Source organism: Triturus cristatus, chromosome 2_2 (assembly GCF_964204655.1).
Source record: "Triturus cristatus chromosome 2_2, aTriCri1.1, whole genome shotgun sequence".
Lineage (NCBI taxonomy): Eukaryota > Metazoa > Chordata > Amphibia > Caudata > Salamandridae > Triturus > Triturus cristatus.
The window spans coordinates 672,850,549-672,874,466 of NC_140582.1; the positions used below are offsets into that span (position 1 = coordinate 672,850,549).

Consider the following 23,918-nt stretch of genomic DNA (forward strand, 5'->3'; position numbering starts at 1 on the left):
ACTTAAAATGTATTGATTAAGTGCTCTTAATGTCATATAATCTCAAATAAATTGCAATAATACAAAGCCTACTCCTCTTAATGTTATGTAAACTCGGGTACATTACAATTAGTAAAAATGCCTATTGCTCTTATCTCCGAGCATGCCCCGCATGAGGCACTCACTACAGGGAATGACAAAATAAATGTGTTCTCCCAGTGCAACGTTATAAGCGGGAAACTTCGCAGTTTAAGTTGAATGCAGCACAGACGCAACATAAAGATATTTGTTCAACTATTCAAAAAGTAAACATTGACCACATCTCTAACACTTGGAATAAATCTAGCAAGATACATTGTTCAGTAAAGTGCTTTGTGAAAATATTCCTAAAATATGTGATAACAGTTATAGGACTATAGGGTGCTGTTGTAAGGCAACATTAACACGGTGGGATATCGGCACTGTTGGTCTTACTAATCATGTACCCACTAGCAGCCACACTGGGAAATAGTTATAATCCTGATTACACAGGGGCACTTCCTCCAAGCTAAATACACCTTAGCCTCCCTACTTGCACAGTGCAGACCTTTTGGATACAGTAATCAGTTATCAGTTTTTGAGCAGTCTTGGACTTATGCGTGTTGGTGACTTGTGGGTGCAACAAGACCCTGAGTTCATCCACAAATTTACAACACCGGGATAGGACTGATGGACTGGCTTGGGAAAAGCAATGCGCAGATGCTTCCAAACAGGTACCTTGAGCCCAAAAGTTCGGCTTCAACAGTCTCCACCTGGGTAAGTCTAGCTTGGGGCAGCAACACGTGAGGTGCAGCCAAGATTCATGCTTGTAGCTGCATAACCTGCAAGCCCCTGATGCAATTCTGTTACTGGTAAGCCTAATAACAGCATATACAAAATGACTCAGCAGCTCCTTTTGTTTATTGTTTCTAACAGATATGGTTGAGGTTTTATCTCCACGTAGGAGTTGTTAACATAACGTGTATTTGTAAAGCACATGTTCACCCATAGGTCTCTTGGTGCTGAATAAAAGATGCTTATTGTTATCCAACTCATTTTATCGACCTCAAATGGATTAAAGGCTGAGTGGACCCGCTGGGATTTGAACCTGTGACCATGAGGGTGAACACAGGACCCTGCAGTGGATGCATTAGTCCACTGAGCCACCAGATCCGGCTGAAAAGAAGAGTGTGTTCTTTAGTGAGTTTAGTCCTGGGCCCTTGAGGTTCTCTTCAGCTGCCAGCTTATTGCATTTTTCCAGGCTGTGTAAGGGAGTTCTCTATTTTTAATACAATTTTGTTCAATTGTCAGAGACATGATGGCATCCTGCAGAGACTGGTGCCAGGGGTTGCCCTGAGTCTCAAATATAATTTTCAGATGAGCCTTAAGCGAGTTGGTTTCTTCAGGAAGGATGAAATGTTTCTGTGTACTGAAGATGCAAGACTGTTTAAGCTGGACACTTGGATTGTATTTTTTTTTAATTTTAAGGCGGTTTTCCAGTCTACCTATAAAACTCTGTTTGCAAACAGACCTACTGCATACACTATAGAATTACAGTGGGATTTGTGTCGATAACTTGCTCGTGATTCAGTTTCTTTTTCTGTCTCACTTCCTTACTTCAGATTCAGTGACTTTCCTCTCTAGTCTTATGCTTTCCTGTACACGCTGATTTTACCGCTTGCACTGCACGAGAGACATTCGCTCTCATGCTATGTGTCATTTTGCTCCCCTTCAGCTTTACGCCCCGCTAACATCCCTTGCACCCCAGCCCTCTCGCACTGCTTGTACGTTCGGTGGATTGACATTTTTAAAGTTTTTTATACCATTCTAATGTAGCTGTCTGAATTGCGCATGGGCAGAGGCCACCTCAGAATTACTGTTACTTAAAGTAAAACAAAAACAGTAAAAGATGACTGCCGCACATGCAAACACGTATGTGATCATCATCTTCTAATGGTTTTTCTTTTAATCCATGAAAAACATTACTACATGGCTGAGAATAATGCGCATGTTTTTGCAGCAGACATTTTAAAAAGACTTTCTAAAATTAAAAAAGAAAACAGAAAAAGATGGCCACCACATGTGCAGATGGATGTGCGGTAGCAATCTGTTAGTGGTCTTATTTTAGTTTAGGATAAACATTACACAGTTGCTGCAACACGTGCATCTGTACGTGTGGTGATTGTAAAAACAACAGTTGATGGACAGAATGCAGAACAATGTCATACATTCACCCCAGTACAGAGATCTGGGTCTTAATCCATCTGATGAGGGTTATGAACCCGAAACCGGTCCCAGAATACTTGTTTCCGGTCCAGGGAAGACATTGCTTGGCAGTTCGGGCTGGACTGTTCCCATGAGGCACAGGGTCAGACTGATTTGCATATGGCCATGTCTGAACTGGGGTGGTGGAGTGAGCTAAAGAATAATGATGGCTTCAACCCAGATCAGTTGACTGGGGGGTGAGTGTTTGATTGGCTCAAACGCTCCGTCCGTCATCCCCTTTGGTATCGCTTTGTTTGCCCTAAGTTGGCAGGGTATGCCCAGACATGGGTTCCGTGCTCACTTTGCCACTGGATTCAAGATAGCCTGGCTGATGAGGGTTATGCACCCGAAACCGGTCCCAGGATACTTGTTTCCGGTCCAGGGAAGGCCTGGCTTGGCAGTTCGGGCTGGACTGTTCCCATGAGGCACAGGGTCAGACTGATTTGCATATGGCCATGTCTGAATTGGGGTGGTGGAGTGAGCTAAAGAATGATGATGGATTCAACCCAGATCAGTTGACTGGGTGTGAGTGTTTGATTAGCTCAAATGCTCCGTCCATCATCCCCTTTGGTGTCACTTTGTTCGCCCTATGTTGGCAGGGTATGCCCAGACGTGGGTCCCGTGCTCATTTTGCCACTGGATTCAAGATTGCCTGGCTGATGAGGGTTATGAACCCGAAACCGGTCCCAGGATACTTGTTTCCGGTCCAGGGAAGACATGGCTTGGCAGTTCGGGCTGGACTGTTCCCATGAGGCACAGGGTCAGACTGATTTGCATATGGCCATGTCTGAACTGGGGTGATGGAGTGAGCTAAAGAATGATGATGGATTCAACCCAGATCAGTTGACTGGGGGTGAGTGTTTGATTAGCTCAAACGCTCCGTCCATCATCCCCTTTGGTATCGCTTTGTTCGCCCTAAGTTGGCAGGGTATGCCCAGACGTGGGTCCCGTGCTCACTTTGCCACTGGATTCAAGATAGCCAGGCTGATGAGGGTTATGAACCCGAAACCGGTCCCAGGATACTTGTTTCCGGTCCAGGGAAGACATGGCTTGGCAGTTCGGGCTGGACTGTTCCCATGAGGCACAGGGTCAGACTGATTTGCATATGGCCATGTCTGAACTGGGTTGGTGGAGTGAGCTAAAGAATGATGCTGGATTCAACCCAGATCAGTTGACTGGGGGTGAGTGTTTGATTAGCTCAAACGCTCCGTCCATCATCCCCTTTGGTATCGCTTTGTTCGCCCTAAGTTGGCAGGGCATTCCCAGACGTGGGTCCCGTGCTCACTTTGCCACTGGATTCAAGATAGCCTGGCTGATGACGGTTATGAACCTGAAACCGGTCCCAGGATACTTGTTTCCAGTCCAGGGAAGACATGGCTTGGCAGTTCGGGCTGGACTGTTCCCATGAGGCACAGGGTCAGACTGATTTGCATATGGCCATGTCTGAACTGGGGTGGTGGAGTGAGCTAAAGAATGATGATGGATTCAACCCAGATCAGTTCACTGGGGGTGAGTGTTTGATTAGCTCAAACGCCCCGTCCATCTTCACCTTTGGTATTGCTTTGTTCGCCCTAAGTTGGCAGGGTATGCCCAGACGTGGGTCCTGTGCTCACTTTGCCACTGGATTCAAGATAGCCTGGCTGATGAGGGTTATGAACCCGAAACCGGTCCCAGGATACTTGTTTCCAGTCCAGGGAAGACATGGCTTGGCAGTTCGGGCTGGACTGTTCCCATGAGGCACAGGGTCAGACTGATTTGCATATGGCCATGTCTGAACTGGGGTGGTGGAGTGAGCTAAAGAATGACAATGGATTTAACGCAGATCAGTTGACTGGGGGTGAGTGTTTGATTAGCTCAAACGCTCCGTCCATCATCCCCTTTGGTATTGCTTTGTTCGCCCTAAGTTGGCAGGGTATGCCCAGACGTGGGTCCCGTGCTCACTTTGCCACTGGATTCAAGATAGCCTGGCTGATGAGGGTTATGAACCTGAAACCGGTCCCAGGATACTTGTTTCCAGTCCAGGGAAGACATGGCTTGGCAGTTCGGGCTGGACTGTTCCCATGAGGCATTGGGTCAGACTGATTTGCATATGGCCATGTCTGAACTGGGGTGGTGGAGTGAGCTAAAGAATAATTATAGATTCAACCCAGATCAGTTGACTGGGGGTGAGTGTTTGATTAGCTCAAACGCTCCGTCCATCATCCCCTTTGGTATCGCTTTGTTCGCCCTAAGTTGGCAGGGTATGCCCAGACGTGGGTCCCGTGCTCACTTTGCCACTGGATTCAAGATAGCCTGGCTGATGAGGGTTATGAACCCGAAACCGGTCCCAGGATACTTGTTTCTGGTCCAGGGAAGACATGGCTTGGCAGTTCGGGCTGGACTGTTCCCATGAGGCACAGGGTCAGACTGATTTGCATATGGCCATGTCTGAACTGGGGTGGTGAAGTGAGCTAAAGAATGATGATGGATTCATCCCAGATCAGTTCACTGGGGTGAGTGTTTGATTAGCTCAAACGCTCCGTCCATCATCAACTTTGGTATCGCTTTGTTCGCCCTAAGTTGGCAGGGTATGCTCAGACGTGGGTCCCGTGCTCACTTTGCCACTGGATTCAAGATAGCCTGGCTGATGAGGGTTATGAACCCGAAACCGGTCCCAGGATACTTGTTTCCAGTCCAGGGAAGACATGGCTTGGCAGTTCGGGCTGGACTGTTCCCATGAGGCACAGGGTCAGACTGATTTGCATGTGGCCATGTCTGAACTGGGGTGGTGGAGTGAGCTAAAGAATGATGATGGATTCAACCCAGATCAGTTGACTGGGGGTGAGTGTTTGATTAGCTCAAACGCTCCGTCCATCATCCCCTTTGGTATCGCTTTGTTCGCCCTAAGTTGGCAGGGTATGCCCAGACATGGGTCCCGTGCTCACTTTTCCACTGGATTCAAGATAGCCTGGCTGATGAGGGTTATGAATCCGAAACCGGTCCCAGGATACTTGTTTCTGGTCCAGGGAAGACATGGCTTGGCAGTTCGGGCTGGACTGTTCCCATGAGGCACAGGGTCAGACTGATTTGCATATGGCCATGTCTGAACTGGGGTGGTGGAGTGAGCTAAAGAATGATGATGGATTCAACCCAGATCAGTTGACTGGGGGTGAGTGTTTGATTAGCTCAAACGCTCCGTCCATCATCACCTTTGGTATTGCTCTGTACGTGTGGTGGCCATCATGTAATTCATTTTCTAAAACTGAAATAAAACCTTTATAACACGTTTGCCACACATAGGTCTATTCATGGAAAAATATGTTTGCCACACATACATGTATTCAGGGAAAAATATTCAGGTACTGAACTCAAGATCAATTCTTAGCTGTAAAACATCCAATAGACTTAAGCTGGCTTCATGGAATGTGGCAGGCTAAGATCGAAAATGGCTCTTTTGCATTGGGTACAATACATTGAGTCCTTTGACATGTGTATTCTTCAGGAAACTTGAAGTACTACTCCTATCCATCTACCTGGCTATCTTACCCTTGATCACCCAGCTTCTTCAGACAAACCTGGCAGACCTGGATAGGAATTTCATTAGCTTGCACTGCCTCAGAACTTCACTCGAGTAGTCCCAATATCCTTGCAGTCCATATTAGAGGCAGAAAGGGAGCATCACTAGATATCTACAATGTCTATGCCCGAGGACCCATTGCAGGTAGATTTGGCAACTTTACAAGAGCTGGAAAATCTACTTGACAATAGAATTACTGAGCCTCTATTCATTGTTGCGGGTCACTTCAATGTTGAATTTCAGCCTTTAGCTAGGGAGGACACATGTGGCACAAGCGAGGAGGATGAGTTATGGCAAGTGCCCTCCCTCAAACTAGTTCCAATCAAGAAATGGTCACAAGAGGCCTTACAGCTTAATGCCCTAACCCTTGAGTACGGATTGAGAACTGCCAGCGGCCGCACTAAATCAGACGCAAAGGGGGCAAACACATTGAACAGAACCGCATTGATTACTTTCTGCTAGATTTGAAAGTGTGGCCATTGATGGAGGATATGGTGGCAGGGACTACCACAGATAGTGACCATAGCCTCCTGTTGTTATGACTAGGCAGGTATGTCCTTCTACCGAGAACAGACAACTCAATTGGGCGCGGGTTTCTCTTGATGAAGACAAACTTGAAGTAATTTAGTCAAATGTGCTTGCTAGCACTACTATGATATCTATTTGTCATCAAGGGAAGCTGGATGAAGTCACGAGATGCCATAGCCATCTTTTCTGTCTATTGGTATCCCTCTTTAGAATACCACTACACTCTAAGGAAGAATAGGTCTCAGTTCACCTGGTATAATAAAGAGTGTAGGACCCTTAGACAAAGACTAGCACCTTCTATAAGGGCAAATAATGTGATTGAGCTGAGAAAAGTGCTTATAAGTCTTCCCAGATCAGAGCAAAAAGGGATTGGGAGGAGAATCGATGGTTGTCAATCAGCGACGCCTGCAATAGACAAGACTCGAAAGAATTTTGGCTGCTTGTTACCAGGGGGAACATTTCTAGGCCTTCATCCCCGACCAACAACATCTCAATCACAGCCTGGCAAAATCATTTTTCTACACTATATTCTGAGCCTGTTAATCCAGATAGTTCAGCTTACACTGTTGACCATCGCCATCTATATTCTGCTGACCTTTTCACAGAAGAGGAAATCAGGTCCAGTATATAATCCATCAGAAGGGCTAGGGCGGTGGGACCTGCTGGAATTCCAGGAGACATTTTCCTAAACGACGTTGAGACCTGGACTGGCTATATTCTAGCCCTTGCTAATGGTATAGCGGCAGGCACCCCTATTCCATCTACCTGGAAGCAAGCTGAAGTAATTCCAATCTATAAGAAGGGTGATCGATCTTCACCTTCTAACCACAGACCTATCAGTTGGATAGACTGTGTTCAGAAGGTGGTTGCTCGAGCTCTCCTTATAAAAATACAGGCCTGGTGTAGTGACTACAATATTCTTTCTCCCTATCAAGCAGGGTTTAGGCAAAAAATCGGTACTACTGACCCGGTTTTTCGGTTCCTTTTATTGGTATGGAAAACTGTGGTCATATGCCAGGGAAGCCTATACGTCGCTTTTATTGACCTAAGGTCTGACTTTGACCTGGTTCCCAGACATAGGCTTTGGTCAGTTCTAAATGAGATGGGCTTTCCACCTGACTTTTTTCCTTAGTTATCCGTCTCCACGAGACCAAATATGCAAGAGTTCGATGGGGAAGCCAAGGGCAGCTTACAGACCCGATTCAAGTTAATAAAGGGGTGCAACAGGGCTGTGTACTTGCCCCCATACTTTTTTTCTCTTTTTATTAATGGTGTGGTCCACTATCTCTCTGAAATTCCTGCAGATGCTCTGACTTTGGGGGGCTCAAAAGTAGTCACACTCTTATTTGCCGATGACACCTTGTTGGTGTCTAAAACCCAGAGTTGTCTACAGACCCTTTTGGCTCACTTTGAGGCTTTCTGTACCACGCGTGGGCTGGAGATTAATACTGAGAAAACTAAGTTGCTAATGATTAATCACCAGAAATCATTTAACGGCAAGCTTATACTGGGTGGGACACCTCTAGAAAGAGTTAACACCTTTGATTATCTGGGGATCACCCTCTCTGACGATTGCTCATGGAACCCCCATATAGTAAAACAGACCTTGCAACATCGCTAGATAACAGGGGCTCTGATTAAGGAGCATAAGTCTTCTACCACTAGACCCATTGCAGCTCCGCTCCACATCTATGATCACAAGACTCTGAGCTCAGCACTCTATGGTGCTGAACTCTGGGGGTTTGAAACCTTGGATGGTCTCCAAACCTCGTAGAATACATTTCTGAGAGCCCTAGTCTCACTCCCACAGAGTACTCTTTTGCATCCGCTCAGGCTAGATATGGGCAGAACCACTATTGCTGAGAAGGCTATGCTCCGACCTCTTTTGTTCTGGCTGCACCTTGGGAGTACTCCTGAGTTGCTCCCATATGCCGTTGCTCTATCTGTGGTAATTGTCCAGGATGGTTTTAAGAAAATTAGTTGGCTTCATAAACTGAAAAGCCGTCTGACCTTATTAGGGTTCGAGGGATTATGGCCTGTTAGGGATCCTGTATTACTCCCAAGCAAGGTCCAAATTAATAAATATTATTGGAATTGGGTGGACCAGTCTTCCTTAAGCCATCGCCAATGGGGTTGGCTTACATTGGATTTCCTCGAGATCAAATTGACAAGTAAATATGAACAATATCTAGAGGCCATTACAGTTCCATTGGACAGAAAGTTGTACATGCAATTTAGATTCGGTTCCATTCCTGGGAATTCACTCACAACCTCCTGGGGGAAGTCCCCCACTTGTTTGGGGTCCTGTCCAGGATATCTTTTATTTCCGGAGGCAATAGCACATATACTGTTTGCATGCCCACTTTATGGTACCCCAAGGTCGAGATGGCTAGCCCCTCTTTGCAAGAGCCTTGTAATCCGTTGCCATCAAACAGCACTGCGCAACTTAAAATCTGATACCAGTCTTCTGATAGTATGCGCAGTTGCAATGTTCTTAGGCAAGATGTAGGCTATTCAAAGAGCATACCTGAAAACCACCATTTGAGTATCTTAAGCAGAGGCCCTTAGAGTCTTCTGATCTTAACTTTTTACCTGCTGTTTTTTTTTATATAGTCCTTTTATTCAAAATCAATTTCATAGTTTTTAACTGATACTGTAAGCACCTTATCCCTAATGTACTGTGTGCATTTTCACTTTATATGTTTTGAGGCCAGGGGTATCCTTGACGGGCACGATGTAATCTCTACCTGGACACTTTTCATACAGTATCTTTATTAAGTAATGAAAAACTGATTTATGTAATTTTAAGAGACTCCATCGAGTACCAGGTGGAAATGGCTTAACCAGGATATCTCGGGCTGTCTGGTCATGCTAGTATTCACACGTTGACCATATTATTGCAACACTGGTGCTTATCTCTATCTTTGCCATCTGTACATCAGTTTTTTAAAGAGATTTGTTGGTATTTGCTAACTGTTCACCTCTGTACTTTTATGTATTGGATACAGGAGCATAACTGTGCATAGGCAAAACTTTTATGGCAGTTCTACTGTAATAAAGTAAGATGATGACGACTCAAGACCTTTGGCTTTGCCACCGCTAGTTAGCTCCATTTGTGGATTGCCTGTCAGGTCGACTACTCTTCTGGTACTTGGGGGGTCATTTAACGAGTAATCAGCAATCTGGGTATCTGAACACATCCTGCATTTGAAGTCACAGACGTTAACATCAAGGACCTTGCACACAGGGAGGACTGTGTTTCCATGCTCCTTCCCACCACTACCTGTTGGCAGTAATGTCCACACCCAGGTTTTCAGTAAAGCACATGAAAGTTAATGTCAATGGTAAAGATATGTCAATGGTTTCTGAAAAGGGTCTCATATAGGCTAGATATGTCCAACACGAAATGGTGACAAAGAAATCCAGAATTACTAAATTATTAAACTTGCCACAAGTTGTTAAATGGATGAAACATAACTGTGTTCCAAAGATGAGCTATTTTTACCTCTGCTTTTGTTTTAAAAAAGATTGCATGCTGAGGAATATTTCATAACCACACTCCATGAACTATTTGGATCTAAATATAGCCTACATTTCCAAACAATAAAGCCAGCCCCCCGCCAGTGCCGGAGATAAAAAGAAAACATATTTATTTCCGTGCGACATTCGCATTATCCCCTGGCCTGCGAGCAGCAGACTTTAGAGGCCGACCTGGCGTTGCACTTCACGCAGCTCGGTTTTAAGAGCAGCTGTAAAAAATGTAGATGTGTTTAACTGCCTGGCAAAGTCGGAGCAAAAACATGCTACTAACAGCTGTTCCAAAGATGTTTCCGATGATACGTTGCACATTCTCAAGCAAAATACCTCAAGCCCAAAATAAATACTATGTTAATGATATGATTTGATTCGTGACTTTAATAACCATAAATGGCGCCATGTGCTTTTAATCCAGATTCCCGACTACTACATGTGCAGTAAAAATCTTGTCGTGGTCGGGATTATCACAAAAGACTACGCAGAAGAAGTTTAATTAGGCGTGTTTTTTTTTTTAACGTTAATCTATTTGTATGCTCCCCGAAGAATTGGTCACCGACATTGCTGACGCTAATGGAAAAGTAACAAGGCAATTTAAGAAAAGTGTCCAAAGAACATTCCATCACCAAGCATTTAATGCACATGCTGTGTAGAGCTAATAGGAGTTCCTGTCATAACTGCAAAGCGACAGACCACGGGCCAAGGTTTCTGAAGTTCTGAAGACATCTGGGTGTAAAATGAGAAACAGAGCACAGGAAATGTATACACTGGGATCATACAGTAAGACTTACTAACAGGGTTGGAGAATACAACTCAGACGGATATAATTGGACGAAAGGTCATTCTGACGTACTTGAGGCCTTACTCCATTCAATGCGGCCAACCATGTGTGCCAAATCAAGGCCTGAACTGCATGTTACCAATGGATCTAACAGGCCTCTTACAGATAGCATAGCAAGAAGGGAGAACTTAGAAGGCCCCAAAGTATATAAAGGAGAACCAGTGTGAAGCACATAGACAGAAGTTTGCAGAGTGGAATACATGTACCTTTTGAAAATGCTCACCAGATTGTGTAGACTCTGTATATTTGATTTGTGTATTGGACCAGGATATAGCCCCAGGATATAGCGGCATGGATTAGCAAATTTAGCGGCACAAATATGGAAATTTAGCGGCACAAATATGGGAATTTAGCGGCAATTTAGCGGCGTTTTATTTGGCAGTTTTTCCTACAACAAACACAGATCTCTTTGTTTTTTGAGTTATTTAACACCATGAAGCTATGTATATTTGGTTTATTTACAATGTAGAGACTTTGTTTGTCTTCAAGACTACAAATAGGACATAAACCTGTTACTGAATAAATGCCCAGGGTACCTGTATGCTTGTCGTGTTAATCTTGCAGTTCTTCTGAGCAGTCCAAATGTAGCCCAATATTGTGCTGCTGATTATAATGCAGGAACAATAATGCCCGGATGGATTGCTCTGATAGGGACCGTCGCCTGGCTGACAAAATAATTTTATGAATTCTATTTAAGACACCGAGGCTAACATTATCCTACCTGCCCTCCCTGTGTGGGCATAAGGGATAAAAATGAAAAAAAGAGAGAGATATAAGTGGAATTATATATTATAAAATCATAAAATGTGTAAGATTATTTCTAAGCCTGGGCGAAGCACTACGCTACGCTCGCGTAGTTTGCGAAGTTCACGCTACTTCGCACTACGCGAACTGCACGTAGCACAGTGCGAACACGCGTAGCGTAGTGTTGCGTAGTGCTGCGGTCACTTTTTGCTTGCTCGCGGTCCTCAACGTCAAGTTGGCGACCGCGAGCAAGCAAAATGACATCCCGGCGACACTTTTTCCTTGTTCGCGATCAGCAACTTCAAGTTGGCGATCGCGAGCATGGAAAATAAACCTCCCGGCGAGATTCCCAACGCGAGGAGGTCAGGTTTCTCATTGCGAGTGGTCGCGTATGCTCGCGACCGCTCGCGATGAGAAACTACCAGTTCGCGTTGAGAAAGCTGAAGCTTGAGTAAAAATCTACTCGAGCAGCAGAAAACTACAGCTCGCACTGTGCAAGATGCCATTTTCAATGATTGCACAGTGCCGGTTGCTTGTCCGCACTGTGCAATCATTGAAAACGACATCTGGCACAGTGCGAACAAGGTACTACGCAGTTCGCGTAGTGCTACGCGTAGCTCGCGTAGTGCGAACTTCACTTTGCGTAGCTTCGCGAAGTGCTACTTCGCGAACTACGCCCAGGCCTAATTATTTCACTAGCACCCTTTAACAGTGACCAAGTCACCATAACCACACTCTCTCAGATGCATTGAATTAGTTATATAGCGCCACTCATACCAGTGTAGGGTGTCCGAGCACTTTACATCACACAGAGACAATCAATCATACGTGTGTAAATCAGTGTATAGGAAATGTTACATAAGCCAAAGGACTAAAAGTGTAGGAGTCACATGTCATCCATACTCGTAGGCAGTATAGTTTAAGAGTGCTTGGTGCGGAGAAGCACAAACGCAGAGTCGAAAAAGAAACAGCAGAGTTGGGAGTTTTCTTTAATAATAGCCAAATTAACTCTTTTTGCAACATTAATCAATGTTCTAATAATGTATACTTTGCGGTGTGTATGCAGTTCTGGGATGAAAGGTAATAGCTCGCTGTTCTATATTAGGACTTTAAGTTATAAATTGCAAGTAACAAAAGGATGTCTCTTTTGAAAGCAGTAACCTGCTGATCTGTTTACATCCTACGCATTCTGTAATCTACTTGGTACACGTTCTTTGCAGCAGGCACATTAACCCTCTGCACTAACTTCACCCAAGTCAAACCCTGAACTACACAAAATGCTGATCTCTATCCAGGAAGATAATTAATCACAGGAGTTATCTTGACATTTATGTGAGGCCTGGTCATTGCCCGCGGAAAGAAACGCTGGGGTGCTTCAAAAGCTTAATAAACTTTCATTGACGGCGCCCCCAGGAAGCCAGCACCCTAAAGCTGGCCCTGAATCAGATTGCAACGTATAACTATATACAATCTATAGCCCTTCTGCTGCGGAGGCCAGCACGGGTCGATCCTTCACTTTTCTACCGCTGCTGAAAAGAACTCAGGCGATATGGATTCCCACTATTGCCTGTGGAAGCAAATGTTAAGGGCGAGAGACGCCTCCCAGCTCACAGCAGCTTACCTGGGCCTCTGGGCCTCCCGAGACGACGACGACGACGGTCCGACGATCCACCACCAGCCAGACAACGATACAATGACGATCCAGACCAGCAGCGCCGCTCCAGACCAGGTGAGTCGCGTCGTCATCGAGTTGTCAGCACTGCCTGCTGTGAGGACCCCCCCCCCTAACCCCCTTCTATTGGTCTATTGGACCCGTGGCAAGAGCCACTGGCCCAATAGAACAATAGAAGAGGAAGAGAGGCGCGTGATCTGCTGTCTGCTGCTGGATGGGGGTGGGATGCCACCAGGATGCCAGGATTTCGCGGGCACTTTTGTAAAAATCGCGGCATTTTTACAAAAGTGCCGATTTCGCGATTTTTTTGCAAATCGCGAAATCCTGGGGGGTCTGATTGGTGTTTAGCACCACACACCGCCAATATAGTTGCAGCTGAGTAAACCATTCTACAGCCTACTCGATCACCTTAAGCCATATTAAGGGAGAGGTGTCAGCTCTGGCCATGTGCTAGAGACTTGCAGTAATTCTAATTCGAGATCAATAACTGGAACTACCTAGAATAATATCAGAAGTTTACACCTCTTGGGTGCACGAGCCCTTCAGCCACAATTAAAACCTAAAAACAATAATGAGGGTTTTGTTAAGGTTTTGTAACGGAAGGTAAGAAAAAAAGAGTGGCAGAGAAAAAGACAGCTCATATCACCCTTGTCTCAGGAAACTAGTCAGGTGGTTATAATTTAAGGGACCGTGACAAAATGAAAAAGCCAGAATGGCATCAGTATTTCCTGTTTTTTTCAGCGCTCAAGTTGTAAATGAGAAAAGAGAGGGGGGCGGACAGAGTGTCAAAGAAAATAAACATATACCAAGCAAAAAGGTGAAGCAGGACAAGAGAGTGAGATCAGCATAAAGAGGGAAAAGTAAGGTTCAGACTCTAAAACTCAATTTAAAAAGAAGAAAGTGGCCGGACTTTCTAAGAAACATGCCAATTCAGCTCTGGATACTTAAGTTACATGGGACTTGGGTGAGAGTGCTTCTGGACAGTGCAGCAGAAGTAGCAACAGTGCATAAAACTCTCCAGAGGATTCTTGTGGCAAGTCTAGCCGATTAATTCATACAAGTTGAAACTCCAGATGAACATTTAAATCCTCCCGATAGGGTTAATAATTTGGATATACAGCTTTAACGAAATATACTGCGCACCATTGAAGCAGCAATCTGGCTGCATTCGTCTGAAGAATATGACATCATACCAGCAGATGATTGGCCCTATTCTCCATTAGTGAAGCACCCCTAGGGAAGGAAATAACAAAAGTAGCCTTTTCTTCCATCGTACCTGAGGATATCAGGGACATTTACACCAAGGAGTGGGCTGTTAGGCATGCTCCGGCCTTATACAGAAACCAAGTGTGGTGGGACCTGGCCTAGATAATCCTGGGAAGATGGTGGATGTGAGACAATTTAACCTGGACTAATGTTTGAATGTCTTGCAAACTTTCCATGAGATCAGAGATAAGCTGTCCAATGTGAAACATCTTGAAGCTGTCACCAGTGAACAGTAGGTTTTTACAGCTGCTGACGGGTGGGTCCCTAAAATAGGGGATTGAATTTGAGAACAAATCCTCAGCAAGCAAGCCTTTGAATCGGCCTACAGACCCCCTGCTCCAGTTCTTGGGGTAAAAGGCGAAGAAACTGTAATCATTTGTCTGGTTCAAAGAAAAACCAGCCAGTGTCCATTGCCCATGTGAAAAAGCAATATGTGGCCGATTCTGTACAGCAGACCAACCTAGACATCAAGAAGGATTCCGAGTAGAACCTCACAACCTCTCCCTACTCTGAATAAAATGCCCCAAGAAGAGAGCAGTAATATCACCAGGTTAAGTACCCTGTAGGGGAAATTTAAGCTTACTACGTCTCCAACTTTGCATCAAACAATGGATTCCCTTGACGAATCTGATGTTGCTATAAGTACAGCTGCAAAATGTTCCAAGGAACACCATGGTTTATTGTGAACCACCTCATGGGTCAACATCAATTGGGATTATGTATTTTTGAGAAAAAACGATTTATGAGAATAAATTTGAATTCTACACAGAGGTATTTTTAGCATGCTTCTTGCTAATCACTGGCTTTGTGACAGGTACTTGATACTGCCATGGTCCTATGTTTGAATCACTATAGGAGTGATTCTTTTTATCATGTAGCTGACAAAGACCACTTTCGTTCTATTACTATGGAATGGACATTACGTCCCTGAAAGAAACAGTTTGACAACATGTGGTTCAAAGACTTCAACAGCATCTATCATCCCACAGAGTAAGGTGAGAACTCTACACTGTCAACATTACAGCGTATCCTGTGTCCAAGGGCATAGTCAGATTATGTGACTGACTGAGACACTGCACTTGCCATATGTGTTGACAGTTTCAATGATTGACGTGATTATTCCTTGTTCTGTTTCAGATGACTGGGATACTGAAACTGTAAAACGTATGATGTTCGATTTGCAGGAATATAATTCTCTGCACAATGAACATCCTTATTCGAATGCATTGAATTACAAAGATATTATTGTTTCTATCATTATGTACATTACTACATACATAGAACTAGGAAACATTGAGTGATATACGATTGCACACAGCTGCAACATTGCCACTCAATACTTATCCACATACCTTAAAGATTTTTACCTATTTCAATAGTGAAGACAGGTTACATCCCTCAGCTTTTTATTTTTAACAACATTCACAACAACTCCAGAAAAATTTAACAATTACTAACAAACTGATTTATACAGAAGAATGTAATCAAAATGTAGCCATACAGGGATGTGAGTATTTGAAAGAAAATATTGATGAGAAGATAATTTGGAGAATCAAATATTGGCAAATTCAAGTGAAGCTGCCCTGCTTAGAGCATGAATCATATTAAAATAAATGATTTCCCTGAATTAAACTATAAAGCAGACTATTTGTCTGGGATTTGGCACCCTGAAAGATCTTTAAAAAAAACCTCAGTACCAAATGTTATTTCCATTAGACAATCACAAATAAACATCTCCAATTGACATAAATGGCATGATTTAAAATGGAACCTATAATTCCTCCCACTTCCCCCTGAAGGTTTAGCCCTATGGCACTATTATTCCAACAAATGCATGCATTGTTTCCTTTCCAACGCCCCTGGTTCAAAAGTTCATCGCCCCGATCTGTGATAAAACAATCACATATTTGTAGTTACCACATATAATGTGGGCAAGGTGTGCTAATGTTGGTTAGCACATTCCAGTCTTCTGGCTGTGAAGGAGCATTTGTCTGTAATTTAATGAAAACAATGATTTTTCTGATTTTTGTACCTGGGGCCATGCCCACTAAAAATAAAAGATTTATAGTGACAGGGATATATGCCATCTGTCATGAATGGAACACATATTCTGAAAATGAAGCTGCAGAAAGTATTGACAAATAGATAAAGAAAATCAGCAGTTTTTTAAGCTATCAACAATGGCATACACACACTTTCCAAAAGAGTATATTTTTTAAGAATATGTCTCATTACATCGCGATGCATTACATTGCGTGCTTTTACAATGCGGTCGTTACAACGACAGCATTGTTAGTATGCGATGCATTTACATAGCAAGTCATTACAACGACTTGCACTCGGGAGCGCGCTGGACTTAGGAATAGTATTAATTACTATTCCCGCTCCGGTTTGCCCAGTAGTAGGGAAGGTGTTGGAATTAATTTTCAATACCTCAGCGCCCCATAGTGCAAGTTGTTGTAATGACTTGCGATGTAAATGCATTGCATACTAACAACACGGTTGTTGTAACGACCGCGTTGTAATAGTAGCACGATATAATGACAGCGTTGCAAACGCTGTTTCCCATTTTTTAAATTACATCATGTCTTCAGCATTAAATATTCTTAATGGTGACTTAGGTCTTTACAACATGGCCAGGCTTATAATACAATTAAATTGGGATTTGCAAACTCTTCAATCCGGTTATGTGTCCTGGCAACCTCTGAATGAAACAGTCATTATTGAGCCTTTCAATTTGACCCTGACACAAAGACCAATGGCTGAAAAATAATCCACATACACATTTGTGAGAAGTGAGAAAATGGACGAAACACCATTTTCAGTTAGTGAAAAGCCACCCTTTTACAGGGCTGATACAATGAGTCATTTTCCTGCCTATTACAACTTTTCATTTTCATGATTGTCAGAAGTACACATCTTTAGCCTGATATGAACAAACGCACAATTTACATCTGTCCCAATTATGGAACTTTCCTTTTTCCTACAAGTGCCAAAATGAAGATGAACCTTATCTGTGTTTCAAGATACAAGAATCCTTTATGTCATTCTCTACAGTGCGATTCAATTTCGTTGCATGGAAAGTGTAATATTGATGCCTGGATTGAATTGTGCCCTTTCTGTTACTCTCATTTTGTCCATCAACACACACCTTGAACTGTAAAATAATGGTTCCTATTTAATGTTAACCAACATCTGTTGCTGTGGGTGGGAGTCTGGCCAACTTTGTGATCACGGTTTCCAAAACTATACAGTGTTGTGGAAGAACATTGTGCCCACCACCTCAACTTTTAATCAAACATATCCCTTAGCCTAGTATTGATTTGAGGGGCATGTGTTTTGATTGACTTAGCAACGTAGGGGCAGATTACGATTGTGGAAGGTCATTTACCGCCAGCCATGCGGTGGTGGTCCTTCCGCAATCGTACTACTCTTTTCACCCCGCCACATTATGATGACGGATATAATCGCACTCGGACCATGGCAGATGTAACGACCATCCGCCACGGGTCCGCCAAAAGCAATCTGTAAGGTTGCCTGGCAGACGGTCCTCATGGCCAGATATGGTGGCGGTGCCTAGCAGGCACCGTCCACCAAATCATGATGCAGGCTAAAACCGGCATTTCCATGGCGGCATCGGCTTGTGGGGATTAGTGACGGGGGCACATTGGGGGGAGGTGAGGGTGCACTGGGGGTACCCATGGTACCCCCTACATTTCACAGCACCACGTGGCAGGCACTGTATGGTGCCTGCCACGTAGTGCTGTGAAATGCAAAACATGCCATTTGCACATTGCGGCGGGTGCTGCTGTCAGCAGCACCCACCGCAATGTTAAAATTCAAGATCTGACCACTATGGTGGCGGTTGCATCCTGATCGGGTGTGTGGGACCGCCGCATGCATGGCGGACGGTCCCAGTTTACACCAGGATGGCGGACGGACTCCAGTCCGTCTGCCATCCTAATGAGCCCCTATGCCACAGTGTTACTACAAAAAGAAGTCCCTTTGACTTCTCCAGCAGAGACCTATAGCTTACACATAGATCCTGTGGCTGTAACAGACACAATAACCCACTCATCTTGCTATATTTGTCTATGTGATCTTAAATGCATCTATAACAACTGGTATTGTGCACTTTTTAAGACATATCAGATCTGGGTTAGTGTCTGGCTATAAAGCTGTGTTCACACTGACAGCATCATGTTTTCCACTCTTTATTCTCCAGTCTTCTCACAGGATTTCCCACAATCCTTCTGCTGACAGAACAGCTGTGATATTGTCATCTTTCTCCTGATCTGACATGGAAATTGATAACATGATGTACATGTATCCAGCTGAGAAAAAGTACTGAAAACCTAGCTCACTATCTTGGACATGCTTGACTTGCTAAACTCGGTGAAAACTGAATGTTCTCTTTTCATAAAATGTATGCTCTGTGGGTGAGACCTGTCTTCTGGTGTTTCAACTGTCCAGCTGAAACTATCTTGGATCTCCATCTGGGACAGCCCACAGGGGCCTTCCTAGACATGGAATTGCTTCTGCAGCCTCTGCATTGACATAGGAGACAATGCCGAGCAATGCATTTGTCAATGCTGCAAGATGCTCGTTATGATGGATCTATATCACCAGCGTCACTTTTTGATGAGCTCATCAGGTACTTTTTCTTTAGACACAATCCCCTGCTTCTGGAGTTTGTTCCGGACAAACAAAGGTGTATGCCAATGTATGTCAAGCAGGGCCATCTCTGCCTACAGAGCAACCACACTGCAAGCGGTAGCTCGCAGGCATCGAGATGCCCCACTTGGTCCGAAGGGACTTCATAAAATGGCAGGCAATCTTCGACCAGCGGAACAAATGCCATAGCCTCTGCTGATGTGGTGGACTGGCAGGCCTCCTGCATATTTCTCAAGATTTCACCCAGCCCTTTCTCCTCTATGTCCACATCTGGAATAATGAATTTTGACAACAAACCCCAAGGTCTCACACAAGGAAACAGTTACAATAAACATTCTTTCATTTACCCTTACGAGGCCTTTCAGGTTGAAATTCTGAATATTTCTAAACACAGACTCCTGCCTGGGCAAGGTCTATCTCTATTCACTCCCTCCATCCTACTCCGTGAACAGAAGGGTATGGTACTTCCTTTTTTAAGAGTACTTCAGTAAAGGGTCTTGTACCGTCCTTTAACACTTCACATCACTGTCGATTTTTCGAGAAATATAGAACTTTGAGCACTCCCATTCATTCCATAACTATGCGCTAAACTTGCTGATCAATTGTTTAATTATTCTTTCAAATTACTAATATTCTGTGTTTTGAATATCTTTGTTGTGACCTGGTAATGCTTAACAAGCTTGGACATGTAGCATATTCACAGTATATTCAGACGGCCTTAATCAATTATGCCAATAAAACATAATTATCAACAGTGAGGAGCAGCCTGTCAGCTTTGCAGATCTGTGTACCCAGTGCTGAGCCAGCCAGCTCGATTGCAGTCACACCACATGCAGGAGAGCCAAGCCAATATAAATTACAAGTTGAAAGCAGGATGTGTAAACAAAAGTGTATGTTTAGTTAAGCGAAACTAAAGATATACAATTAGCCCCACTCTGGGACCTGCATTACACTAACCATTGAGTTATGTTGGAACGATTTGGGTGACAGTAATCAAATTCTTTATTAAAAGTGACCTAAAATGTACACAGCTATCAATGTATGCCATCACTGTTTGCTTAAATGCACCGTAGCAATATTCTCCATACAATTTAGCACAAATATGCAATGATAAATGTGCTCTTATTGTGTTCATATTCAGACTTAGAGGACGTACATGTACAATATATTCAGAGGGTCTGGTAAATCCTTTGATAATAATAAATCTAAGGGCTCAGTTGCTTGAGAGACAAGAGTAATTCCCGCACCCGGCCTTAAGAGCAATGCTGAAGAAACCAGTGGATGCTTTACAGTGTCTCAGGGGCACAATAGGCAAGTGAGCCAACTTTCCAAGCACCCAGGGCATTAGAGCAGGGGCCGCAGACGCTTGTACGGCCACTTCTGTAATATAAATATCACGAGCACACATGTAGTGCTGGTGCTATCCTAAAGGGGTGTTCTGTCATTTGTCTGACGAGTGGCCTCATGAAAATGAGAGACACCCTTCGTCTCTGCACCCGCACTGTATTATGGGAGCCAGCACAGAAGCAAAGAGGCCTTTAGGAGCCAAACCGAAATGGTGTACAGGCACTGTGTGCCCCCTCGACCCCCCCCCCCCCCAAGGCACAGATCTGAAGAGGGTTTAATGGACTGCGTAGATATGACCTTGCAGGCAGGTCCTGTCACTCAATTTCACGGCTGCCCTGAGGCAGCATATTATCAGCTAAAGGGTGAACTGTTTATGTTTGTGTGGCGCAAATGAGGACAGTGCGTCCTTAGTCTAAACACAGCCCCTGGAATAATTTCTAAGATGCATTAATGTATGCAGGTGTGTACGGCTGTCCAGATGAAGTAGGTTATTACCCGTTGATCCCCGATGATCAAGAAATGTGGTGTGTGTTTGCATTTGCAGATGTGCGCATTGAGATGGGAATACAGAATATGTATGATAAGGCCTGCAAAAGCAAAGCCAATTGCAGGATAGTTGACATCTTTTGACGTGATCATTAATTAGAATCATAGTACCAAAGACGAACCACGACCCTCTGATGAATGAACATAATGATGTGGCAAAATTCTCGGAGCTTTCTGGGGACACTACATTGAGGAAAACACCTTCTTGGAAAGTCGACACAATTCAACATGTCATCTGGAAACATGCTAGTGTACAGTTAATGAGATAATGTAATCATTGATAATGCAGTGCATGTTTTTGTTCCAGCAGACTTTACTTAGACCTCAATGTAAGGCTAGACAAACATGCATAATATATCTGACACATTAGATGAAATAAACATTTAAAATATGATTGATCATTGAAACATTTATTTACACCTCATAATATGCAGAAATTCACTTTACCATACATATCCTGCTGTATATAATTGTGTCTGTAAAATTGACACATGCAAGGGTTTGTCCACACTGTTTAAGACCATTGCAAAAAATTATAACATAGTTATTTGTACAGCACATATCCAACCAAAGAGGTCTCTTTTTGTCGCTATTTAACATGCTTATTGTTCTTCAAATCAATGCTACTTATTGAAGCCAGACGAATTACAGGCTGAGTGAACCCTTTAGCATTTGAACCTGCGCCTATGGAGTCAAGCTACATCCCGGTAGAGAATGCATCAGTCCAAACCGTATGAGACAGGCAAAAACAATGCACAATCTTTGCATGAATGTCTTTGAATACTACGTACCTCTAATTGTAAAGTTGAGACTTAAGGCCACTGTTGGCAGTCTTTTTAGGGCACTCACACAAATTGACACAAGAAAACCCAGAGAGCAACAAACTGCTTTTAGATGACCCAAGAGGCACTCTACACACGTCTACAAACACTGAGGGGCATATTATCAAGGACGGTGTTAAAATTATCGCCGGTTAAAGCGGCGATAATGAGCTTGATAATATGCCATGGAGAATTCCAATAGAATCCCATGTTGACACCAGAACATGGACTTCTATTGGAATTCTCAAGGGCATGTTATCAAGCCCCATATCGCCGCTTTAGCGGCAGTTTTCTGCCGCTAAACCGGCGTAATTTTTAACGCCGTCCTTGATATGCCCCCCAGTGCCTTGCCAAAACCTTTTAGAACCGTTCACCTATGATACATTCAGCTCATAAGGAAAATCAGCACAAATGCAAGGCACTATCAAATCACACAATGCAATTAATAATGTGGCCATTATATAATTACATGTATTCATACTTGTTTGATTGGCGTAGCACTTTTATCCAAAGCACATTAAAATACAACAGGAACAAAGTTACATAGGACAATGAACATGACGCAACCGAAGATAGACAAGGTAGACAAGCAACAAACCAGGTGACCAGAGCTTATTTTAAGAAAGAGATCTGAAGGGTTTTAAGTTTCAAGCGGTACTAGACACAATGGGAGGGTTTGAGATCAATAAAAGTAAAAGTTTGGAGCGATTAAAGAAGGGGCTGTGGGATAACCACTGCGGGAGACGGTCTAATGGAGTGGATGTAGAAGCAGTTAGAAAGATAGTACTAATACCAAGAACAAGAAGCTGTTCAAATACCACATATACCTATAACTAGATCTTCCTCCACAATATAAATATGACACTATGATAAACTGTCTCATATTACAAACTATAAAGGAATATTGACACTATATGGTTATTCCTAACTTTCAAACCACATAAAACCATATTACGGGAAGACTAGCCTTGTTGTATGAGTGTTAGTGTAAGACATAAATGCACTCCATGCCTACATAATATTGTGATAAATAATTTGTATTTATAACTCTTATGACTGAGCTGCTGTTTCACTTAAACAATCCACTTCAATTAAAATTATACATTTAAACTATAATCTCAAATGTGCATGGGGGTACATTACAGAAAATACTTGAAGATGGGGATGTCATTCAAGGATAGTAAGCCCTGTCCAGCCACAATTTGGTCAAAGTACATGTCTGCCTCAAGGAGGATGAGTCTTTGAAGGCTCTCCTGGGACCAGCATGGGCTTCCAGGGCCAAATCACTACCAGTTATGATTGTGCAGGTTCAGCAATGTCCCACTTGAGCCCACCACTTGACCACAGGGCAGCTTGAAGTAAAGTCTATTTGTGACCGTGTTGCTCTGTTATTTTTGTGATTTGGTGCAAAACAACAGCATTTTTGCATTAAGAGTGCGTGACCAATTTGCATAGGTATAGTTCCCATGCACATTAACTACATGGAAAACAAGTTGATTCATGGTTTACATACAAAGATGCTGGCAATGTTGAAAATCATTTATTATTTATTGTTAGTACTCAGCTCTCTGTGCATTTGGAGAAATAAAGGCTTCTACATCCCTCCCATTTGGGTTTTCGACCTTGACATAGCACTGAGACAGCTCTCCTGGAGAGTTCTGATTCCATCAGCTGGGCTCTGGATTAAGTTAATAATGCCACTTTAATATTATTAGATCTCTCAGTGGCATTCATTATGATCTCTAATGCCGATCTTTTACAACATCTCTCAAATATTGAGGTGAGAGGTTTAACATTGCATTGAATCCTTTTTTCCTGGACCACAGAGGACAGGCCATCTGAATGTCCACTTACTCATCTGCTACCAAGATTCTCAACCTGGGAGTCCCTGAGGCTCACCTCTGAGCCCAACATTGTTTATTATCTATATGTCCCCATTATTTGCATTAGTCAAGTCCTTTGGTATTAAGATAATTTCTTATGCAGATGATGCTCAGCTTCTCCTGTCACACGAGAACAGCTCTCTGGCTTCACAAGGGTCTCTTTAACAGCATATGTGAGAGCAGTAATGAATTGAATGAGGGCCAATAACCTGTAATGTAACTCAAATAAAACAGAAGTCCTTCT

General features: G+C 43.4%; 1 protein-coding gene across 2 annotated transcripts in view; it reads right to left on the bottom strand.

Moving 5' to 3' along the window:
* VEGFC (vascular endothelial growth factor C) overlaps positions 1 to 23,918 on the bottom strand; it is a 418,203-nt gene that overhangs the window by 363,178 nt on the left and 31,107 nt on the right. The window lies entirely within an intron of this gene.